This window comes from Medicago sativa, chromosome 8 (genome assembly GCF_051527215.1).
Source record: "Medicago sativa cultivar Bolivia chromosome 8, Bolivia_mono, whole genome shotgun sequence".
Classification (NCBI taxonomy): Eukaryota; Viridiplantae; Streptophyta; class Magnoliopsida; order Fabales; family Fabaceae; genus Medicago; species Medicago sativa.
This window is the reverse complement of record NC_140756.1, coordinates 17,114,295-17,131,053: the sequence shown is the minus strand read 5'-3', so window position 1 is coordinate 17,131,053 and position 16,759 is coordinate 17,114,295. Positions and strand designations below refer to the sequence as shown.

The 16,759-nt window shown below is 33.4% G+C and overlaps 2 pseudogenes across 1 annotated transcript; both read right to left on the bottom strand.

The window, feature by feature from the left end:
* Positions 1–8,491: 8,491 nt before the first annotated feature.
* On the bottom strand, positions 8,492–10,931 carry LOC146897424 (subtilisin-like protease SBT1.9 pseudogene; annotated as a pseudogene).
* A 2,919-nt stretch (positions 10,932–13,850) lies between these two features.
* On the bottom strand, positions 13,851–16,294 carry LOC146897423 (subtilisin-like protease SBT3 pseudogene; annotated as a pseudogene). The gene has a single exon (XR_015021737.1). The product of XR_015021737.1 is annotated as a subtilisin-like protease SBT3 pseudogene (transcript).
* Positions 16,295–16,759: the final 465 nt, after the last annotated feature.

The following is a 16,759-nucleotide window of genomic DNA, read 5'->3' as shown; positions in this document are numbered from 1 at the left end:
TCAAATTCTAAAAATTATAGTTTAATATTTTAGTTTTATTAATAATTAACATTAACATTTATAATGTGACTAGTGTGTTAACCCGTGCAATGCACGGGTGATAGACCATTATTTTTCAATCTCAACTTGTTTTATTTTTTTTATTTGTTGATGAAAATTATTTATCCCGTGAATTTTTAAATATGTCTGTATCTTTTTTGCCGCAATGATGACAAATATGTGTCTCATATTATATTTATGTTTATTAATGTTAAATATATGTCTCGTGTCTTTATGCATAAAAGAAAAATATATTTATGGGTTTTAGATCATCGTCGGTGAAGCGTCGCCCCGACTGTCCTCTCACAGTCTTGGTGTGAGTTGATTCTGTTGTGGTCACTGGTTTCATTTAACGTCGTCGTTGTCTTTGTACTGCTCTGACATCGACGCGATTATGAGTTAGTTTTTTGAGGTGGATTATGTCAGATCATGAGTTTTTTGATCTGGTTTTTGCTATGTTTTTTTCGTTTATGTTTTTGATATTTGTTTTTGTTTTGTTTCGTGGAGATGAAGATGGGTGGTGGCTTTGTTCTGCCTCTGTGATTTGGTCTGAAAATCTTGAATCTGGTTTTTTTGATTGAAAATCTAGGTTATTTAGTTCTAGCATTGTTTTGTTGGATGCATATCTTGATTCAACATGACTTGTTTTATATTGATGTTGCTTCAAAGGGCTAGGTGCGTAGATGCTCCGTATTGACGGTAGTAGTCGTTCATCATACTTAAAAGATTTTATCCTCTATGGTTGCTTCTTGCGTCGTTGGTGAACTGTGATAGATTTCTATTGTTTGTTCATCCCTCGATCTGGACTTCGGCTAAAGTTTCAAGACCACTGTGAATCTGTGGATTCGGTTCGTAATTGGTTGTTTTGGCTCGAAAGAGGGTTTATGGCTTACTAATACTTAGAAGCTAGGGAGTTGTTGGAACTTGAGTCCTTTCTATGTTGACAGACGATCCATACGCCTATTTAAATGCTTAAAAAATTCCCACTGCGTTTATTTGCAATTTGGTTCCGCACCCCTACGTGCGTTCGTGGATTGTTTGTGGTAGTGGTTGTTTAGGATATTCTCTTTTATTACCATTTTTGTACTGAATTGTTGGGTTTTGTTTTTGTGGTTTATTGGGTCATGTCCTTGCTCCTTAGTCTTGTACTTCCTTCTCTTTTTAATTTAATTTTTACTTTGATTATAAAAATGAAAAATATTTTCCTTCAAAAAAAATGAAAAATATTTGACTCATAATTTTTTATGTATCAATAATAAATATTTGTCATATGTTTTTTTTTACGAAAACTTCATTAAAAATTTTGATAAATACTTGTCCCGTACTTTTTTATGTATGAGTTATAAATATTTTCTTGTGTTTTTTAATATTTGTCTAGTGTTTTCTTAATATTTATCAATTAATTCATATAGAAAGTAACTCATGCGCATAGAGGTTAGCTAACATTTGTTTAGTCCTTTATTTTTTTGTTTGTTCACTTCTCTTCCTAATAGCATTAACCTAGATTACATAAGAAATAAGTTAGGCTTGCATAACTTTGGATTATGTCTTTTTGAAAATGTGTTGATCTTTTTTTTTTGGTGGTGTTACAAAGTAACAAAGCAAAAGAAAAAAACTAAAGAAAATGTGTTACAAAGAAAATGTGTTGATCTAGTTTCCCTTTTCTTTCTTCGTATTTCTATTTTTTTCCTTAATGAATTTGGGTAATGCTTCTAGCATCACTTTTTTTTAGGGAACATCTAGCATCACCTTTGTTTCATAAAAATAATAATATTTACCAATAACAAATATTTTTTCCATGTTATTTTTTTTAGGATTCAGTGATTAATAGTTGTGCCGTATTTTTTTAGGATTCCCGTGTTATTTTATTTATATTTGTAATAAAAAAAATATGTTATTTTTTTAGGATTCAGTGATTAATAGTTGTGCCGTATTTTTTTAGGATTCCCATGTTATTTCATTTATATTTGTAATAAAATAATTATTTGTATGGTTTGTACAACATAATGACATGTGTCATTGATTTAAATAGATGAAAGAAGAATGTCATGTTGATTATTTATTTAAACTATGCTCGAATGTATATATAGGAGATAGGAGATAGGAGATTTGAATTCATGAAATAGCGTCATATATGCCTAAATACACTAATCAACACTCTTTCTCTCCACAATTATAAGAGTAGCATAATTTTTAATATTTTTTTAATAACTCATATATCGACTCAAGATTATATTATTAAATAACATATGCATATCCCCGTGAGCTTAGCTCAGTTGGTAAGGACAATGCATAATATATGCAAGGTCTGGGGTTCAAACCTTGGACACAACCAAAAAATAACATATGTATTAGTGTACATCCTACTAAAGTATTAGTGTACATCCTACTAAAAACAGATGTAGTGTAAAGTATTAGTGTACAACCTACTAAAAACAGATGTAGTGTACTATTGAATTGTCTTGTAATAAATTATTTACGTTTGAAATTTGTTTTTTTTAAGGGTAAGATGAAAACAAAAAAAAATCTACACTCATTTATAATATCGTGGGGAAGGTAAATAAAGTCTGATAGCTTGTTCTTTTGTTCCAACCAGTAAATAATTTTACACTCGAGTCAAATACTTTTTTTTAAGATTTGTCAAATAATTTGTTATATAAATAAAAGATATGTCCCGTGATTTTATAATATTTATTAGTAATAAGTTATTAACTTGTCCAACGTTTTTTATTGACAAAACTTGTCCAAAGTTTTTTGGCGAGGGATAATTGTTTTTCCTGTATTTTTAATATATTAAGAACTATGCTGTTTTTTTAAATATTTATCAACAAAAAATAGTCATCTCTTGTTTTTTTACGTTTGCTTTCAATTCAAATGGATACATGTGTAAAATAATTTTATACCGTCAATGTAAAGTGATTAAACTCGTTTTCATATTTATTTTTTATGTAATTGATAAATCAAAGAAAGGTAATTAGTTTATCTTTATATTTAACTGTTAGTAGAATATTAACATATTTTGTTTTTGACTTTTTGGATGCCATAAATGATAATTAATATTGAGCAAATGCTATAAATAAAATTGTTTATGTTTATATTCCTTGTAGTGCCACTTGGACATTTTCTATATGTATTTGAGCTTAGCATGCCATGTGTAATTCTCATTTCAACCATCCTCAAATGTATGTTAGAGAGAAGAGAGATGATTGCGGTTCACAAATATTGAACTTGTGTTCCGTTAAGAGAGGATAACCTATCTTATTATGTGTCTTATAAGTTCTCCGTGGGTGGAAACTTCCTTCTAATATCATGGAAAATCAAATAATTGATATTATATTATATGAGGCAGGATCCGTTGACGTACATACCAAATCTCAACGATTAAATCTAATTAATCCAATAGTGATCAAATTAAAAGAAATGAAAAGTGAGGCACATGCAATTCCCTCTCCTACTCCCTTCTCTTCTCAAAAGCGTTTCCCAATTTTCCAGAAAACTTTTTCCAAATTGTTTCTTCTCCCATGATCATCGATTGTATTCTTCCTTGAAGTCCTCTTTATCCAAAGTATCGTTTATGATCTTGCATTAGACCCATCAGGCTTTAGATTTTGATGCATATATTGGAGTAAATTAATTCATTTTTGCTTTATTCATTTACCAGGTTTGTTGACCTATTAATCAATGAGTCGAATAAGACAAATCAAGTGAAAATTCGTGAGACTCAATAATACTTCATCTTAATTAGATCAATCTTATGAATCCTATTGCAATTTGTATAGATCTGTTCTTTGATCAATTAGGGCCAATCTTCCTAGAAATACTAATTCATACAATAAACAACAACGAAAAAAAAAAGTAACAATGATTCATGAAAAAAATCATTACTTACACCTGGTGTCATCCTGCCTATATCTGACACCAGGTATAAGTCTAAAGACTTGCACCAAATCTCAACCGTTAAATCTAATTAATCTAATTGTTCAGATTATAGATGCTAAAAATACTATGAGACACTTTCCAATGTTTCCTCTTCCTTGAGCAACCCTTGCGTCCCACCAAATTCCAATTGACAAAACAAACAAATAATTTCCGATCCCAAACATTGAAATCCTTTCAAATTAAATGAATATTTCATATTAAAATAAAGGGATACATGAGGACAAATACAAAATACTATTGGCCTTCTATAACTATTGGACCATAGCCAAAATAAGAATCACTACGGTCTTGGTGGCTCACTCTCTATAAACAAGAAGAGGAGCACGCATTCCCCATATATGTAAAATCCTAATAGTGACACATGAATATACTTAAAGTATTTAAGTATGTGTTTAATTTTAAATTAATGGATTAATCAATATTCGTCGTTGGGATTGTTCCGGTGAGAGGTTTAAATTTTCGAATAGCCCCTCTTAAATTACCACCAGATCGATCCTTGCCCTAGTTTGGATACGGTTTTCTCAATGATTCTTCAGCAAGAACGTCAATTGCATGTTGGTGTTATGAATACTCCCACTGCTCTCTGAATTCCATTACAAGGCAATGACAAGGCTCCTTTCAAATTCAACTCCACCAAACAAACAAGGTCATGCTCGTTTATGCGCTCGTTGCAATCGAACAAATCACACCATTGAAACATGCTATGGATTTCCTTCTGGATGGAAATCCAAGAATTCGGCGTGTAATGTTGCAAACTGCTAATCATCAACCTGAGTGTGATTCCAACATTCCAAGCGTTCTTTTTAGCCTAAACAAGGATCAAATTCAAAGTTTGTTTGCCTTGTTGCCATCTGCTACACCTGATGTCAATTCTACGAGCACTTCAAATATGGTTAGTGCTTCAAACATTGTTAGCTCTCATCACATTTATGCTTAGTCTAGTGCAAGAGATTATTTTCATGTATCCCTTTATCATCCAATGAGGTGCTACAAATCATTTTCTTGTTCTTTGAATCTTTTGGCATCTTATCAAGCCATTAAGCCAATTCCTGTTGCATAACCTAATGGAAAATCGGCATCTTCTTTGTTTAGAGGCACTCTTGTGTTGATTGATTCTTTAATTCTATATGATGTTCTTTTTGTTGAACATTTTTCAGTAAACATTATATCAAATATCAAATTCACCAAAAGTCTTGATTTTCGAGCCACTTTCACTCATAATCTCTAGTTTTTGCAGCATCTATATGGGTAGAAGATGATTGGCAGTGCTAGATCAAAAATTTACATATATATTGGCACTGCTAGTTCCCTGCGTACAAGTTCGTAAATATTTCTTGACCATTATAGATGAGCAATCAAAATTTACATGGTTGAAACTGATGAAATCAAAGTTTGAAAGTAGGAAACACATTGTTAATTTAGTGTCTTTCTTTTAAACACAATTTAACAATAAAATCAAAATTATTAGAGGTGATAATGGTGTTGAGTTTTCCATGTCTTCGTTCTACGAATCAAAAGGAATTTTACATTAAAAATCTTGAATCGAGACTCCTAAATAAAATGGAGTTGTTAAGAGAAAGTCTTTGATGTTTCAATCACATCTAGGTCATATACAACCAACACATTCCTAACATTACAAGGTCTTTGATGTTTCAATCGCATTTCCCTCTTTCCTTTTAGTCTTTTTAAGTTGCACATGTTGTCGATATACTCAGCATGTTGCCATCCAAAACTTGAGAATCTAAATCAACTCACTTTTTTCTTTATAATACCAATCTTGAATCTTGATTTCCAATCCCTAGGAGTGTTTGCGTGTCTCTTGTTTTGTATCCACGATTCAATCTCATAGAACCAAATTCCTCTAAATCGAAAAACGCATTTACCTTGGTCACACATTTGGCATCAAAGCTTATCTCTTATATGACTTCCACACAAGAGAACTATTGGTCTCAAGACATGTTGTCTTCTCTAAGACCATTTTTCCATTTCATATTGCCTCTCCTCAGAGTCAGTTTCTGGAGACTCGGGTTCAATCCCTATGTCTACTTCAGAGATCGTTTCTATTTCTGATTCTACTATTTTTGTTTCTGCTCCTATTAATTCAAGTGTTACTAGAATTTCTACCACCACCTCTTTGAAGGATTATCAATATATACTACATACTCTTAGTACTACATATTCATATTCAGGTACACTCTTTCTCATTTATCAATTTACTTCATTACATCATTTATCAACACCAAATGCAACATAGTTGCTATATATCCTTGTCCATTGTTTCTGAACCTCATTCATATGCCCAAGTTGTGAAATATCCTTGTTTGGAAAGTAGCGACGGACATATAAATTGAAGCTTTATGAACAATAACACATGGATCCTCACTGAACTAACTTCTGATAAGAAACCTATTGGTTGCAAGGGGGTTTATAATATCAAAAGGAAACAGATGGTATCATTGAAAGATTTAAGGCTAGGTTGGTTTCAAAGTTTACACTTAACTTAAGGTGTGGATAATAGTGAAATGTTTTCACCTATTGTAAAGCTCACTACTTCCCTATTAGTGTTTGCGTTAGCTGCGATGAAACATTGGCATTTACATAAATTAGACATTAATAATGTTTTTTTTACATAATTTGATAGAAAATGTTTACATGAAAGTTCCTCATGGGTTTTCCACAACTAAGTCTGGTTAATTTGCAAGTTGCAAAAATCTCTAAATGGATTAAAAGTAGCAAGTAGGCAATGTAATACCAAGCTTACTTCTGTCCTAATTTCTTTGGATTTCCATCAATCTTCTGATTATTCCCTGCTTGTGATGAGTCAGAATTCTCATATTAACATTCTCTTCATTTATGTTGATGATGTGGTTTGTTAATGTTGTCAAGAATTTTTCGGACCAGTCGTTTAAGATCAATGTACTCGGATAACTTAAATTCTTTCTTGGATTGGAGGTTCTAGATCCAAGTTTGGAGTTTTTCTATCTCAACGCAAATATGCCTTGGAATTAAACGCAAATACTGGATTGTTAGGCAGTAAGCCTATTTCGTTTCCCATGGCTCGTGTATAATACAGCATAAGCAGCTTATGAAATTGTGATAAGCTATTTTTATTGATTTAGCCAAACGCATTTAATAAGGCTTATCTTAGTAGATAAGCCTACATAAGCTCAAAATAAACAATACATTCACACATGAATACAAATCTGCACATTCTGAAATACATCAAAGGTTGTCTATGGAAAGGTCTTTTTTTTCTCTTCATCTAGTGACTTCAACTTTCAAGGTTTCAGTAGTTTAGATTTGGAAGCATGCCATAAAACAAGGAAATCTATTACTGACAATATATCCACCGAAATAAGTTAAGCAATAGAGAAAGCTGCATTATGCATAGTAAATAAGAGCTGAGCATTGACTAAAACCTTTAAATCTCTAGTTTCATCAATTTCATTTGTACTGTCTCTATTTTTAACTTGTAATTCAAATTTTTCAATTAGTGGCAAATGATATGACCCATTAAATATTGATACTAAAACAATATACACATTAACTTGGTTAGTCTCTTCATCACTCATCACATAGTGAAGGTATAGTATAACAATGATGACAGAAAACCAATTTTAGACAAAATAAAAGTTCTAATTAGTCAATACCTTAAACAGAATTCACCAGTAAGCAAATTCAATCATATACTAATCAAGGTTTTAAATACAGGAACGTTACCATGATATCGGCCGTTACAAAACGGTATAGGCCATCACCGTTACCGTTATTTGCCGTTTTAACGCTAAGAAGAAAAATCACACTGAAACGCCGTTACGTAACGCCGTTACAGCCTCGAGACACCGTTACGACCGCAAAACTCGCCGTTACAGCCGCGAAACCCACCGTTACAACATCGAAACATAGTTACGGATGCAAAAACTTCATCTGTTTCTTTTCTTTAGCTTCATTATTCAATTTTCATTGCCTCCTCTTCAATCTTCATGGCCTCCTCTAACTAATTTCACTCTCACTCTTAATTTGGGTGTTGTTCTGTAAATTTGTATCAGAGATGAGATGAGATTTTAGAGGGAAAAAATGGGACTTTAAGTTGAGTTGATTGTGTCTTTGTGTGGAATCTGTGTATGAGAGTTTGGACCTTACAGATAAAATATTCATTTTGTGTCAATATGTGGCTGCTTTCTTCTGTTTTGTGAGAAAGAAGAAGAACCTAGAAAGAGGGGAGAGGAATTGGGCGTAGTTGGGTTAGGTGAGGGAATCCCAAACTAATGAATGTCACTAACTTATTGAATTTTAACAAGATTTGTGGTTTTGTGCAACATTGTGATTAATTCACACCGCGACGACCGCAATATGTACGCAATGTCCGTGACAGTCCGAAACCATGAAAACCTTAACGCGACCGTGACCGCAACCGTTACCGTTATTTAAAACCTTGATACTAATATAAAAGTTCAAATGTCATATATTGTACTCAGCGTCACATTATAATCTTCTTACCTTTTGAAAAAAAAAAAAAAAACCACCCTGAAATGGACTTGTAATTTTGGATCAGGACAACATTTCTATTAAAAGTTACTGCATAGATTAAATAGTTATAAACGTTACCTATATTTTTATAAAATTTCAGTACCAAAATGTAACAAGAGCTAATTTTCTATTAAATTAAAATTGGCCGTTGTTACCACAATAGGACTCCTCGCCACATGCTTCCCATTCATCCAAGTGAGATATCCAAAAGATACTTCATTCTTCTGTGTCCTTCGTAGCCCTTCGATCCTCAACTTGTAGCTTAGCTTCTCATTCTTCTTATTGAACACCAACCTATTTGGAATAACACTGATATTGAAGCCTTCAATTGGAGTAATACTAGCAACATAAACCGTTTGTCCTTCACCAACATTGGTAACTGTCCTGTGAAATTCTTGGGCTGTCCTTGGAGAAGAATTTCCAGCATTGAAGAAAGCAATAAAAGAAGGGTAGTTAAGATGCAAGGAAGGATTAGAACAATCATTGAAAGATGATCTTGTAATGGCAGTAATGTGTTTTTGTGTGAAGTTAAGTGCACAAAGAAAATCAACATAATCTTGTACACCAATATCATAAACAAGACCAGGGTCGAGTGCTCTATTAGGGTTGATATGACCAGCTCCCAATGCAAAAGGTGTTGCTGCTTTGTTATCTTTTCCAATGTCTTTGATAAGTTCCTTAGTATTATCAAATATGTCCGATGTTGTCATCATTGCCGACCTAATAGCTGCCGGGCTCCAATCAGCATGTGCTCCTTTCAAAAGTGCTCCTACGCCGGCAACATGAGGACATGACATAGATGTGCCAGTTAAAAAATTGAACTTGTTGAAGACTTTATTAGACCCAGAATCCAACACAGGAATATTTTCAGGCCATGCAGCTAAGATTGATGTTCCGGGAGCTGTAATGTCAGGTTTCAACACATATGGACAACTCTTTGATGGCCCTCTAGAACTATAAAAATCCACCCTGGGTACTGGTTTAGTACCAAAAGATGTTATCTTGAAAGACATTTTTTCTATTGAACTAGAGTTGGAGTTACTATGTATGTATTCTTTAACAATTTCTCCGTTTTTTTGGTTAATAATGATGGATGGAAGCAGGTATTGTAAGTCTTCTGATAGTTCATTTTGTGTTGTGTTTGATATAAAAACAGCTCCAACAACTTCTGCTTTAACCGCATTATAAATTTGATTAGAAAGACTTTCATTCTTGTCTTCACAAACCACAATCTTGCTCTTCACTCTGATTAGTTCTTTAAAATTGTCGCACATACCTTTGAAAACAATGGGAATATTACTAGCAGAGAAGTTTCCTATATAAGAAGAGAAGCCGGTGAGCGAGACTCCATTACCAAGGGTAAGATTCCCAAAAAATTCACGATCTAAGGTACTAGCAGCAACAGTTATCACCCATGGTATTCCATTGTGAAGAGTGTTAAAGGAAGGTCCATTATTACCTGCTGAAGTAGACACAAAAACACCTTTTTCCATCGCTGCAAAAGTGGCTATTGCAATTGGATCTTCATACAAATTAGATGCATTGTTGAACCCTAGTGATATTGAAAGAACATCGACACCGTCTGATATTGCAGCATCAATTGCAGCTATCGTGTCAGATGAAAGTGCTTTTCCATCTGTTCCCGGCCACAATGCCTTGTACACTGCTACTCTAGATAACGGAGCTATTCCTCTTGCTGTTCCATTTGCATAACCGAAGAATGATGCACCATTAACCTGATTCCCCGCTGCCGTTGTTGAAGTGTGGGTTCCATGACCATCTGTGTCACGTGTAGTGTTCACTATTGTTGTATCAACGGTGGAATTCATCGCCAAGAACCCTTTGTTGAAAAATCTTGCTCCAATGAGTTTCTTGTTGCAAAAAGATGAATTGTTGGTATTTTCAAATTGACATAATTTCCCTTTCCATTTTGAAGGAATTTTAGTAAATCCATTATCATTGAAACTTTCACTTTCGGGCCAAACACCAGTATCAATCACGCCAACAATGACATCTTTGCCATAATCAGAAGCTAGCCACGCCCCTTTGTAGGGATTAAGGCCAAGGAATTGAGGTGAGTATGTTGTGTCAAGCTTCAAAGGTAAATCGGGTATTGAAGAAATGTAGCCATGGGAGGTTTTGAGAGCTTCATGCTCTTGAGGTGATAGACTTGCACTAAAACCATTCATCGCATTGGCGTATGTATAAATGATCTTAGAAGAGGGAGAACTGTCGAGATTATTGTTTGTAGCGGTAACTCTAGAAAGAGTGGATTTATACCAACTATGTTGGTTTGAATATGCTTTTGGCATTGCTGATAAATCCATATGAATTATATAATTATCAGAGCGAGCCAATGTGAAAATGAAATGAAGATTTGTAATATAGAAAAACCACAAATAGAGACAAATGTTGGAAGCCATGATTGAAAGGTGTTTTGAATGTGTATGGCTATCAAAACAATGTGTGCTATATATGATTCATGATATTAATTTTACAAGGGCACAATAAAAATGGAGTCCCCTTTACAAAAAAAATGGAGTCACTTTATTGTTTACGATCCAATATAAAAAAATACTATAATTAAGTTGTTCTCAGTAAAAGAAGTTAAATGCAATTGAACATCTTTGGAAAATATAGATCTCTACGAAATTAAGAATTAAAATGATCAACCCTGAGATCAAACTAGTTTTAATACTTTCTGACTGATCAAAACTGAAAATTAAACACCATAATGGAGAGTTTCCTTTTATATAGATCTAAATTTAAGTATAGGCTATACTAAAATGGTAACAAAACTGTCACGTATAAAAAATATGTAATTATTAATTAAAAAAATACAGTTACATTCCAAAAATATGACCATTCTTTTATGTAGATAATAATTATAAGAATAAATTATTGATTAAGTTTCCTATCGTAAATTGCTCAAAATAAAAATAAAAAGTTTCCTATCGTAAAGATTTGTTTTTTAATAATGAATTTTTTTTTAAATGTGCTTATAGTGTTTTATTAATAATTAGTTGTTAGATACAACCAGGTACATTATAATAGGTAGTTAATAATGTGGCAACCTCCGTCAGGGTATGAGCTACCTCATTTGTTTGACGTCAATTGAACTCGACCTTCAAGTTTGCGAAATGATAAGTAAACAGTCGTTGGCACACGGAAATTATTTGACTCGTCTCCGTAACAACAACTTGATGGAAAGCATCTGTTGTAACTTTAGAATCTGAAGTGAAGTCCACGTTGAAAAACATGTCACTCAACCATTCCATAACATAGTTTAAAGCAAAGACAAATGTCTTCCTCATCACGAAGGATAAACGCCCAGGTAACTGAGTTGCTTGCTAGAGCGAGTAAGGGCTTGAAGGATTTTAGGACCTGCTACATATCTGCCAGAGAGAATTTCAACCCAAAGCTTATTATTTGAAGCATGAACCATATCCCCAAACAAGTTTACCCAATAAGCAAACGTTAAATTCCTTGTTGTTCTGATGCCTAGGTCACCATATTGTTTTGGATGGCTGATTTTGTTCAACCCTACCAGATGAATGCCTTTGTTATTGTTATTTCTCCATATGAAATTACGAGTGGTTTGATCAATGTTGTCACAAATACTTTCGGGGAGCCATGTAACCTGCATGTAATATGATTGGATAGATGATAGAACAGATGATGCAAATACTTTGGTTTATTCATGATATTATTAGTTTGGTTCTTACAAGTTACACCCCTAATTTACATATAGTTCAAATTTTAATTTTTCTTAAAATTCTAAATAATGTATTTTATATTATTATCATTTTTTTAAGTAGTTTATTATAATTTGAGATATTATCATTAAAAGTATTTTTAATAATAGAAAAATGCTAGTTATTGCAAACAATTGACAAGACAAAAGAGAATAATTTAATGAATCAGTACGACTAATCTTATTTTCTAAACTACCGCATGTACTTTGACACATTCCTGTCTCAAAAAAAAAAAATTTTACTCATACTTGATATACCAATTACCAACACAAAAAGTTACTGTGAATATTTTATTACTTCTCATTTGGAAGAAACTTTTGCAACTTTTCTTCAATGGAGAGAGTGACTATTTGTATTTTTTTTCCTTTATTGTAGTTTTGCTTTTGTTACTTGTCGTCTACATAACTCATGACAATTTAAACAAATCTTGAAGAAATAGACCTAAAATATGAAGGGTGTTTGGATAAACAACTTAATTAGACACTTCATATTTATCATATATAGGCTCTGATGTATTAGTTATTTCTATAGTCAAAGAGAACATTGTTATAAAAAAGCCATGTTAATTTACATTATATTAGATAAATAAATGTTGCACAGTTTTGTGACTTGACTTGAATGCTTAAACTGTTTTTCTGGTTTCAGGACAGAATTCTTAAAGGCAATTATTGTGGTTAGTAACTCTCCATCTAAAGCAATGTTTATATATGGTTTTTATGCTCACTGCCAAACTGGAATGCCGAAAACATGGATGACAAATGACTCTCAAATGGCCAATACAGTTTATTGCATTTTTTTTCATCATTACTCTAGAATTTGTGCAGTCTATTTTGGACAATTGAATTTGTACATTTTCTCACCACTTAAGGTTTGGAGGAGTATTTGGAGGTTAAAAGTGCCGGAACGAGTGAAGTATTTTTTGTGGCTGCTTCATGTAGATTCTAGTGTGGTCGTACACTCTTTGAACAATAAAATGGTTGGGAGTGTGGGAGGTTTGAGAGTACTGCAACATATTTTTTGGTTACTTGAAATGGATTAGAAGGTTAGAATTTATCATTCATATCGTGAGGCAGACAAATGTGCGGATTCTATTGAAAATTTGGGATGCGATGGAGGTGATTTTTTTATCATTCATGAGTAATGTGACATTATAGGAGTGACTACTCCTAAAATGATTAAGTTATATATATATTAGAGAATGATGAATCAAGGAGTTAATGCTATGCTTTTGTGGCTTTAGTATTTATATATACCTTTCTATTGCTTGTATTTTTAAGATTTGTATTTGTATTCTATTCTATTGGAATCCTAGTCTCTTTTCATCTTCATGGATTTACATTGTTAACAGATCAATCAAACTGACAAACACAATCAACGACTATTCAACTATTGAGTTTGGACCACACCTTATGAGAAAATTGACCTGTGAAGAAAAGATGGTTGCAGGTCTCAACACCATCCCTTTGCAGCTGAGCTATCTGTAACTATCCCACTAAGATATTTTATAATGACGTGATTTTCATAAAAGATCCATGCAAATGATTAAAAGTCATCACTGTTACTAAATAATATATCAAAAACTAAACATTTTTAGTAAAGTGAGAAATTAATATTATTTATCGAATATTTCTTTAGTTAATTACATTTTATTTTCACTTGATTTATTTGATTATAACTAATAGCCACTCCAACATCATAACTATAAAATTCTACGATTTCTATTCGAGTATTGCGACCACGATTGGACTTCTAACCACATGCTTCATATCCATCCAAGTTAGATACCCAAAAGCCACTTTCTTCATTTTTGTCGTTCTTGCAACTTCAATCCTCAACTTGTAGCTTAGTTTCTCATTCTTCTCAGTGAATACCAACTTGTTTGGGATAACACTGACACGGAACCCTTCAACCTGAGTAATGCTAGAAACATAAATTGTTTCTCCCTCACCAACATTGGTAACTGTTCTATGAAATTCTTGGGTTGTCCTTGAAGAAGAATTTCCATTATTGAAATATGCAATAAAAGAAGGGTAGTTAAGATCCAAAGAAGGCTCAGAGCAATCATTCGAAGAAGATCTTGTGATGGCAGTGATGTTTTTTTGTGAGTAGTTAAGTGCACAAAGAAGATTAACATAATCTTGTACACCAACATCGTAAATAAGACCAGGGTCAAGTGCTCTATTTGGATTAACATGACCAGCTCCCAATGCAAAAGGAGTTGCTGCTTTATTATCATTTCCAATGTCTTTAATATGCTCCTTAGTATTATCAAATATGTCCGACGTTGTCATAATTGCCGACCGAATCGCGGCAGGGCTCCAATCACCGTGTGCTCCTTTCAAAAGTGCCGCGACACCTGCAACATGAGGACATGCCATAGATGTTCCACTTATCAAATTGAACTTGTTGAAGATCTTATGATTCCCCAAATCCATCACAGGAACATTTGTGGGCCATGCAGCTAAGATATTTGTACCAGGAGCAGTGATGTCAGGTTTCAAAACATATGGACAGCTATTTGAAGGCCCTCTTGAACTATAAGAAGAAACACTAGGTGCTGGTTTAATTCCAAAAACTGTTTTCATGAAAGACATGCTTGCTTTTGAAGTAGAGTTTTTAGAGTAACTCTTGATGTAAGCTTTGACTGCTTCTCCATTGATTGGATCAACAATGATGGATGCAAAACTATTTTCTGAATAGTATATGTCTGTAACATTTGTAATAAAAACAGCCCCAAGAACTTTTGCTTCATCCAAATTATCGACTTGATAAAAAAGGCTTGCTCCATCCTTGTCTTCACACACAACAATCTTGTTTTTCACTTTTTTCAATTCCTTAACATTGTCACATAAACCCATGAAAACAATTGGAACATTATTGGAAGAAAATGTTCCTATATAAAGTGACAACCCCATGATTGTGTTACCATTTCCAAGTGTAAGGGTCCCTTGAAATTCTCTATCCATAGTTCCAGCAGCCACAGTTATGACCCAAGGTGTTCCATTGTGAAGAGTTTCAAGGGCAGGACCACTATTACCAGCTGAAGTGGAAACAAAAACACCTTTTTCCATAGCTGCAAATGTTGCTATGGCAACAGGATCGTCATACAAAGGCACATCATTTTTACCAAATGATAGTGAAAGAACATCAACACCGTCTGATATTGCCGCGTCAATTGCGGCTATTACATCAGATGATAAAAATCCAACATCCCATATTGCTTTATACATTGCTACACGTGAATTTGAAGCTATTCCTGAAGCTGTTCCAGGTGCGTAACCAAAAAATGAAGCATCATCAACTCTGTTTCCAGCTGCTGTTGATGAAGTGTGAGTCCCATGACCATGTGAATCACGAGTGGAGTTTAAACCTAAGGTTATATTTGGATATTTGGATTGCAATCCTTTGTTGAAGAATTTGGCACCAATGAGTTTCTTGTTGCAAAGAGATGAATTGAAAAGAATGCTATTTTCACACTGTCCATTCCATTTTGAAGGAATTTCGGACATTAAATTATCTTTAAAGCTTTCGCTTTCGGGCCAAATTCCGGTGTCGATTAAACCAACAATTACGTCGTTGCCAAAATTCGAATCATGCCAAGCGCCTTTGTTGGGATTGAGGCCGAGGAACTGAGGTGAATGTGTTGTGTCGAGTTTCATGTGTGAATCTTTTATGGATGAAATGTAGCCTGGTGAAGTTTTGAGGGATTCATGTTCTTTTGGTGATAAATTAGCACTAAAACCATTCATGACATGTGTGTAGGTGTAAATTAACTTGGAAGAAAATAGAGAGTTGAGATTATTGCTTGTTTTTGTGAGTTGTGGATTTTCTAATGCAGAGGAAAGAGTTGATAGGTACCATGTGTGGTGGGTTGTGAATACTTTGGGCATGGCTGATTTGTCCATGTGGATGATATAGTTATCAGATTGAGCCATTGTGATGAAAATAAGGTGAAGGAATGTAATGCAAGAGAACACTATGTATAGAGAAATATGGTTAGTCATGATAGAAAGGTTTTTTGTATCTGAGGTAAGGATATAGAGAAGCAATGTGTTTTAAATAGGGAAACGAAAACCAACCTGGCCGAACTCCGGATTAATAGAAGTATAGGACATAATTTTTTAAGAATCGGAGGGTTAACCCAAAAAAAAAAACATATTTGTACAAAAACAGAAAACAAGAAGCATATGAAATGGCACGGTTGTTGGATATTATTTGCTAAAGTTTTTTTTTTTTTTTGTCAAACTAAAGTTTCACTATTTAATCATGGATTTAATAATTGAATTATTTCAATCCCCATTGTGATTCTGACTCGTATTTACCGACCATTTTAATACTACTAAAATTTTGTAAATAATTTTTTGACTGATTAGGCAATCATCTACCTGATACCACTTTTGAGTCATGGAGAGAGCATAAGCTCATCACACTCGATTGAGCAATCATAAAGGTAAAATTGAACACTACATCATAACTCAAAATCATAAGACATATAC